This window comes from Erpetoichthys calabaricus, chromosome 11 (assembly GCF_900747795.2).
Source record: "Erpetoichthys calabaricus chromosome 11, fErpCal1.3, whole genome shotgun sequence".
Lineage (NCBI taxonomy): Eukaryota > Metazoa > Chordata > Cladistia > Polypteriformes > Polypteridae > Erpetoichthys > Erpetoichthys calabaricus.
In genome coordinates this window covers 145850090-145859279 of record NC_041404.2, presented here as the reverse complement: position 1 = coordinate 145859279, position 9190 = coordinate 145850090, and the positions used below count along the sequence as shown (strand labels likewise).

Genomic DNA, 9190 nt, shown 5'->3' with positions numbered 1-9190 from the left:
TTAACGTAACATATTTGCAAGTGAAGAACTTGAACGTGAGCGAGTTCAGTTTCATATGACATTCTGGATCTGGTTTAGGTCCAGATTAAACGTTTTACCTTACCCTGTAATGTAGGGGATAAGCATATTGGATTTTTACAAATATTTATTTCGTACGAATATTTTGCCATTTATTTGTATTCGGAAAAAAATAACGTAAAATCAAATCGGCGCTGCCTGTGTCGCCTGCTTGTGTTTATGCTGCACCCTCGAGGTGAAGCTCCGCTGTCGCTTTTAGGCGAACGTTATACTTGGCGAGGCCACTTTATATTTTCCCCCGTTGGACATGCAATATGTGACGCGAATTTTGACCGGCAGCGTAATAAGTTAGTTCATCTACACGCTGGTTCCACAGTCTCCATTTGTGTCACACGGTTAGAAATAGAGCGTCGATTTATATGTATACTTACATCTATTTAAATTTTTTTAGACCGGGAGGATATTATCATATATGATTATACGCGTTTCTTGCTGGGTATAACTCAATAAAGTGATGTATTTAAATAAAATAGTATAATTATTGTTATTTATTCAGGGCAGCACGGTGGCGCAGTGGTAGCCTCGCAGTAAGGAGACCTGTGGTTCGCTTCCCGGGTCCTCTCTGCGTGGAGTTTGCATGTTCTCCCCGTGTCTGGATGGGTTTCCTCCCACAGTCCATTGGCGGTCCTAAATTGTCCCTAGTGTGTGCTTGGTGTGTGTGTGTGTGCCCTGCGGTGGGCTGGCGCCCTGCCCGGGTTTGTTCCTGCCTTGCTCCCTGTGCTGGCTGGGATTGGCCCCAGCAGACCCCCGTGACCCTGTATTAGGATGTAGCGGGTTGGACAATGACTGACTGTATTTTATTCAAGAACACTGTAATAGCCTGTGGTGGGTTGGCACCCTGCCCGGGATTGGTTCCTGCCTTATGCCCTGTGTTGTCTGGGATTGGCTCCAGCAGACCCCCGTGACCCTGTGTTCGGATTCAGCGGGTTGGAAAATGGATGGATGGACACTGTAATAGCCCAATACTGTATAAGGCATGCAAAATTGCAAAAGTTAAACTCATGGGTCATTTATTCTAATTCCTTAAAAAATACAAAATAAACTGAACATGAACGAGTTCAAACTAGAAATGGCGAACTATGAACGTGAATTTATTCATTTTAATCTCCGTGAAGTGGACGTTGAGCGAGTTCTTGTGAGGCGTCAACTTGCACAACACTGTTTGGTTGTGTATGAGCGCTTGGGGTGCTGGTGCTCCCCCTACAGGTCACAGCCCCCATTCTCCCAATTCAGCAAGCCAAACAAACAATAATGAGATGTCAACAGATGACCAGCTGAATCTTACAGAGCCTAATGGCTGAGTGGGACAAACAAACTCACATGAAGACCCTTGGAGTAAGGCAGTTGTCTCAGTCTGGTGCAAAGTGTGCTCCTCACAGAGGGGATGATGGTCATTGCCCAGGACAGTCATCAGCCCACCACTTCCAGTGAGTCCAGCCTGACTCCCACGATTGCCCCAGCAGTTTTAATCAGTTTATTAGAAGATGGCAGTGGTCACTACAGACTGGTAGAAGACATGGAAGAGAGTGGCCTGCATACAACAAACGACCGGAATCTTCTCAGGACATGGAGGTGACTCTGACCCTTCTTGTACATGGATGGCCTGTGTGTTGGTACTCCATTCAAGTCTTTCATTCAGATGCACCCTGAGGAGTTGGCATCTCCATATCTTCATTTTTAATGAGAACTGGGGGCAGAGTGGACTTGACCCTCCTGAAGTCAACGGTTATCTCCTATGTCTTAATGATGTTCAGTTGGCACCATTTAACAAAGCCCTCTGTGTATTCCATCATCTGCCCACCGCCGATCCCCCCAACTATTGCTGTGTCATTGGAACATTTCTGCAGATGACCGGACTCAGCATTGTATCTCAAATCTGAGGAGGGCATGGAGCCAGTAGAGTTCCCCATGAAGCCCCTGTGCTACTCAGTTCTCAACCTTGTGGTCTACCAGTTAAGTAGCTGTTTTTGTATCCCATTAAAATGTTTGGTGGGGGGGGGGGGGGGGGGGTTAAAACAGGCAGGACATGCAAGAAACCTCACAATCATCTTGTGATGGAAGGAATTTTGGAGCAGAGGTCAGAAATATCACAGAGTCAATCTCCAAGACTGGAGGACACTTCTACACAATGCCTATAGAAGTCATCATACCAGCTTCTGAGGTCAAGGGTGGACGTACCCCCCCATTACACCAATATTTGTATTGGAAAAATGATTGAAAAGATCAATTTTCCTTGTGTTTTTAGGGATCTCGTCTTCATCTGTAGGCACCGTTTGCATGAAGATCTACTGCTTGCCTGTTCAAATATGAGGAAAAAAAGTCAACAATTTCCATGGGGTGCACTTACTTTTTCACATGAGTGCACAGATACATAAGAAGTGAAAAAAAAAAAAAAAAAAAAAAAGAACATTGGGGTCCCCAAAAGATTTTTTTGATTGATTTCATTGGCTAAAGGACGAGAAACGATTAGCCCCCAACGTGCAAAAGCGAGGTTTGTCGAAGGGCCTGGTTTGAAATGAGGAGCTCCGGTCTCCTCAGAAGTCGGTCTGATTGTGAACGCCGACCAAGACCAGAAGGGGCGTGGCTTCGCGGGTAAGGGAAGGAACCTCTTCAGTCTTCCGGTGTTTTCTCCCCCTCCATTTTGAGGGAGCAGAGAGAACAGAAGTTTCGTGATGGCGTCACCACTCCTCTCCCGTAGTCGTCCCGCACGACCCCATATGCTCACATATCTCACACTACATTCTCTCCATGCCTATGTCCTCAAACCTACTCGATCAATGCTAGGCTCTCGGGTTCCAATGCTTATCCCCAAAGCACTGGGTTTGAGGTAGACCCCAACTGTGAGTGGGCTACCAGCCCATTGCCTGGCTCAATCACACACATGCCCGCTTTCATGTCATCGAACGGTCGACTAACTTAAGATGTTTCTAATAATAACTGACCCCTGTAAGGTTATATCGAGTGGCATATGTGTACCAGTGAATGGTGTGGGCATGGAGGGGTAAGGGGGGGTTTGGGGGTGCAGCTCAGTTCCTGGTTGCCACTCTTACACTTTACTGTTACTCTTCTCACTTCCTTCCTGCAAGTCTCTGTTTTCCCCAAACTGGGTTTTCTGTTTCACCCGTGCATGCGCTCCCACACTCCATAACAAAGGGGATGATTGTCTCGTCTTCTTCTTGCCCTAATTTCCTTTGTTGCTGTCTTGGTGTAACTTTTCGCAGTGGACAGTCCCTCTTAACTCAACACCGGAAGTGTTGTCTCAGGTGGGCTAGTCAGACTTAGTGTTTTAGTTTTGAATTTCCATGTATGAGTACACTGTAGTGTTTCCGTATACAGAAATATTCCGGGCAGAGATAGTCCTATTCTTGGCACACTTCAGTATGGTGGTTAAACCACATCCTTTTGATTTGTCGCTGTCTATGTGGAGCTGGCAACATCTGCGCCAGCTCCTCCCGATTGTCTCCATTACTCCTACATCCCTAAGACTCTTGGGATATGCTGATTGATGATTGTGAACTGGCACTGTGTGGTGAGTATGAACCGTGATGGATGGGTACCCCATCTGGGCTTGTACCTGACAATGCTGGCTGAGGCTCTCAGACTGGGGTAATCCAGTTCAGTGTCATGTGGTGGGTTTTGTCGATGTCTATCCTAGTCACAAGCCTTTAAAAGGGTGCCAGTCCATTACAGGGCATATGCCCACAGTCACTTACACGGGGTTCCATTTAACACACACACATCTCTGGGGAAGAAAAACACATGCAGACTGAAGGAGAACATGCCGATGTCACACAGATAGTAAGGCGACACTAAGCACTGAGCCACTGGGCTCCCCGTCACCCACCAAAACAACAACAACAACAACAACAAGGATTAAGAAATTCAAAGGACTGGCATTTCTGTGGGATATTGGCACAGCTCTAGATCATTCTGCAATGAGGACAACAACGCTTAGATCTCCTCACATATCTGGTTTTTCCAGAATTACCGGATGCTTGTAGGCAATATTTAAAAAGCATTTGCCCTTTCCCAATTTCTTCTATTTGTTCTTCCTCATAACACTTCATTTTTTTTTACTGATCTCATAATAATGAACATTATTAAAGATGACTTGAGTAAACACAACATCAAGCTTTTAGAGATGCGCACGCGTGTGCCAGCATGGTTACGTGGAGGAATGTGGAAAGTTGACTTACTGTTGGAAACACAGAGGCATATGCTAACGTGCCAGTATGGAAGTAACTCCTGCGACCCCTGGCAGTAGTCTTCTGTGTGAATGGTGCTATATAAAATACAGCAGATATTAACAAATGGACCAATACGCTATTGTAGGTCTCTCAAATCCAGTATAGGAAACTAAACATATGTTGGTGCATCAGGCCTGCAAAGCCACACCGATGAGCCCCATTTTCGGCCCATTTTGTACCGGGGAGTTTCTTTCCAAAATACAGTCAGAGCCCCCATGCCGGACAGTGCCAGGGAGCCCTGCTTGCATTTGTCTATAATAAAAATCCACATCTTTGAAAGAAAAAAAAAAAAACCAGTGTTGTGAAAAAGTATTTGCCCCCTTCCAGATTGTCACTACTTTTACTTCCTTATAACACTTAACTGTTTCTGCTCTCCATACAAATTGTATACAATGCAGAAGACAGCCTCAGTCAACACAATACACAGTTTTTAGGTGATTTCTTTTTTTTTTTTGGACTTATGGAAGGAAAAAAAAAATCAACACAGGAACATTGCAATGCCGTCGGAAGGAAAGACCCCACGGCCTCTGATTTTCTCACATACAAGTTCCACTGGACACACATTTAACTGGGACACTGGGAAAGTAAACTTAGGGGCCAACACTAAGAGAGCTGGCTGAATCGTGGCTCTCTAATGAAAATGCCATTAACAGACACTTGGACTTGAACCCAGCATATGCAGGCTTGAAAAGAAGAACATCTCTCTATTATATAAAACAAATCCTGGGTTGAGAGGAGACTTTTTCAGAGAGATACTTTCATGTCCTGCAAGACAAGACTTTGTGTCAAGAGATTTAACCACGCCCGGGGCTGGAAATAAAAGACAAAGAGTAGGAGACAAAGTAGAACGTTGTAAAGAGGTTTAAAAATGTTGGCATGATGCACATGCAGAGCAGGTTAGAGATAATAAAGTACTAAAATTCTAAAGTCTCCAAAAAACTTGATAGTAGAGATTGCATTAGTGCAAACAAACAGAAATTATTACTCAGTGAAATAATGGAACAGCAAAAAGAAATCGAATATATGGACATAGGTGATATGACAGAAGTATGTAGATATTGTTCGGATTTAAAGTTTAAGTTGGAGACTTGTAGATCGTCTATTTTGTGTTGCCATCAAGGAAAAGTAGTGTTTCATCCCATTGAAGAGACGTGTCCTCGAGAATTAAAAGATTTGTTATTTGGTGAAAGTGAAATCCACAAACACTACAGGCAAAATATCAGAATCTACAATAATCTGTACACGTTCACATCATTCCATGCTCAAAATGTAGATTTACACGATTCAGGATCATATGCTATGAGAATCTCTGGTCCTGCAACAATTAAAGCTACGACAAGTTTAATTTCAAAGAAAACACAATTCGGTCAGGTGTATATTTATGATCACGGAGAAGCGATGCAACATAGAATCGAAAGAGTTAAACGATCGGACGTATTAGAAATTCTACAGCCAACAATGGATACAAATCCATACGTCTCAACACGGATAAAATTAGACACCAAAGGAGATGCCATTCGTATTAAAACGTTTACAGTTTCCTGTTAAAATATCTTTTGCAAAGCCAATTAACAAATCTCAAAGCCAAACATTTGAAAAAATCATTTTATTTAATATAGGGAAGGAATTCAATAATGGTCAGTTATACGTTGCGTTGATGCAACACTTCACATGAAAATTAAAAGATGTTTAAGTTGTACATCCACATCCCCATATGTGAGCGGCAGAACCGCAAAGAGGCTAACGCATTGTGCGGGCCGGGGGGTTGGCAAGCGAAGCGAGCAAGGGGCAAAGCCCCCTAGTCTAAATAATAAAAAAGACTTTATGACCAACACCTTCAGAACCCACCCTTATTAATCCAACCCGTTGTGGGGTACAAAATCTGTAAATTTTGGTTTATATTTTCATTATTATTTTGTTCAAGACAAGACAACAGATGAACTACATTCAGGACATATCAAAGCTTGTCTTCTTCCCAGTTATACCTCACTTTTAAAACAGCTGTTCCAATAAAGAAAGGAAGACATGCTGGTGGCTCAATTACTTTATAACCTGAGAAAGGATGGACATCTAATTATTTTATAGTCTGGGAAAGGAAGACATAGTGACACCTCAGAGAACATAAGTTTTATTGTTTGGTAAAACAGACAGTGAATTCATTCATCATATTGACAGCCAGCCAATCAGAATACCTAACAAACACATCTTGCAAAGCCCCCCAGCAGAATTTTAGAATAAATATGCCTTGTCTGAGGAGCAATATAGTAGTGAGTAAGGAAGTAAGGAAGGAGGGAGGAAGAAGAAAGGACGAATACATCAGAAGAGAAGATAGAGACGGCAAAGTGCGGCTGTTTTCATCTGATTGTCAGAAAAGCATCATGAACAACTACGAGTGCTCGATCACAAGCCGCCTGCGACATTCATTCTTGTCATCTTTACTTTTTCGTAAGCTTTTTCTAAGACTATATATATCCAAACTTTTCTATCAGTCTTATTTTCTATTATTCTTTGTTCCAGTGGCATTATTATTATTCCTGTAATAAATACCATGCTACTTTTAACTTTCTATGCTTTGTCTTAATGTCTATAGAGTAATTGAAGTAATAAGGTAGATTTCTTTGAGCACCTGGTGCAGCCAGAGGTTTGCCATACGCTCTGTGCTGCGAGGTTAAGGCTGAGGGTGAGAGTTCCACCCAATAGTAGGGAACAGGACGTAAAGCAAGGCATTCTTGGCCGATAAATGGCCTATAGTCAAGGATGCTGAGCCTTTGTATGTTTACATGTATTCTTGTAGATCAAAAGTAATATTTAGGTCTGAGATATCATTAAAACATCGTATGTTGTTTGTGATGATAAAAAGTAAGTCTCTTGAAGTGCTGAGAGAGTGACAGGCTGTGTTATTCCTAAGGCACTTGTGTGGTTTAAAGTGCCAGAGGTTAACCAGCTGTGTGTTTGGCATTTATGGGGCACTGTTGTGGTTAGGGTCTGTGTGCATGTAAGTCTCATGAAATCCTAGGAGAGTGACAAGTTGTGTTATTCATAAGGGACTTGTGTGGCTTAAAGTGCTAGAGATTAACCAGCTGTGTGTTTGTCATTCATGGGGCACTGTTGAGTTTCTGTGTGTATGTGTATAGCTATGTATGTGCGTGTTCATCTTGAAGTGCAACAGTAGACCAATCCGGTAACGAACTTGACGAGTACACTTACCCTTGAAGAAAACAGGTAAAAGGTAAGTAGAGGGAAATACTATGAGAATACACCCCCCTCACACCCACCCGTCACCTACTATATATTGCCTTTCATTCCTGTTTGCTGATCATTTTCCTCTAATGATCTAAATGGCATTTTATCGAAAGCTTAGCAATAAAAAACTATTTTAAAATATGTGACATATTTTCTCCCTTTGTGGATCTCTAGCTACAAATATGCAAACCGTATCACAAACCTTTGCTTCCATATATAAATATATATACACTTACTGTGATGAACCCTCCTGGCATCAGCAAGCCCAAACCCCAACACAAACACAAAATCACAGTCGCAGGTTCAAATAAAGGTTGTTTATTAACCACAAAAAGCACAACCCACAAGTTTACCATCTCCTCTCTAATTACTCTCTCACCACCGCACTGCTCTCTTCTAGTCAAGTGTTGCCTCTCTACCACCCAGCTCCAACTCGCTTGAATAAGGGAGTTTAGTCCCTTTAATTAAGGACCCGGGAGTACTTCCAGTGCCAGGGCCATTGCCCTATGGAAGTACTTCTGGGTCGTACAGAAGTCCATAATAAGGAACTTATCTCCCTACAGCGCCTTCTTGTGGTACTCAGAGATCCCAGCAGGGCTGCTCTGCCGGACTACATATCCCGGCTGGTTTATTACGGAGCACCGAACTCCGGGGCTGCTGCCATCTAGTGTGTTGGAGGAATAAAAAAACCTCCATCCACCTTTTCTCTTTTAAACGGGCTGTCCATCCACCTTTTGTGATTCTTCCTTCCAGGTCTATTCCCTTTCCTGGCTGGGATGTCCGTCCAGCCTGTGTGACATCTACATTACACACACACACAATATAAACTGTATAATGTATACATATTTCAGATTGTTTACTAACTCATTGAATGTGCACATCGACAAGCTGCATGCAGTCTGTGGCGCCAGCAGCTTATTACATAAAGCTCACCAGCTTAGGGGGTTAAAGGGGAGGGCAGCGCGTGGTCTGTAACATTTTCAAATGCTGTGCTGATGTGCAAGAAGAATTTCACCATACTTTATACACATGACATTGCTACTATTACTACAACTACAACTACCAGTAGAGCTTTCACTCCATTAGAACATTAGATCATTAGAACACTCTAGACAAGAACAGGCCATTCAGCCCAACAAAGCTCGCCAGTCCTCTTCACTTATTTCTTCCAAAAAAAGACCAAGTCGAGTTTTGAAATCCCCTAAAGTCTTACTGTCTACCACACTACTCGGTCACTTATTCCAAGTGTCTATCGTTCTTTGTGTAAAGAAAAACTTCCTAATGTTTGTACAAAATTTACCCTTAACAAGTTTCCAACTGTGTCCCCCGTGTTCTTAATGAACTCATTTTAAAATAACCGTCTTGATCCACTGGACTAATTCCCTTCATCATTTTAAACACTTCAGTCAGGTCTCCTCTTAATTTTCTTTTGTTTAAACTGTAAAGGCTCAGCTCTTTTAATCTTTCCTCATAACTCATCCACTGTAGCCCTGGAATCAGCCTAGTCACTCTTCTCTGGACCTTCTCTAGTGCTGTTATGTCATTTTTGTAGCCTGGAGACCAAAACTGCACCCAGGACTCCAGATGAGGCCTCACCAGTGTGTTATAAAGCTGAGCAGAAC

General features: G+C 42.8%; 1 protein-coding gene across 1 annotated transcript in view; it reads right to left on the bottom strand.

Moving 5' to 3' along the window:
* Positions 1–9190, bottom strand: part of LOC114661106 (retinoic acid-induced protein 1) — a 684250-nt gene that overhangs the window by 203330 nt on the left and 471730 nt on the right.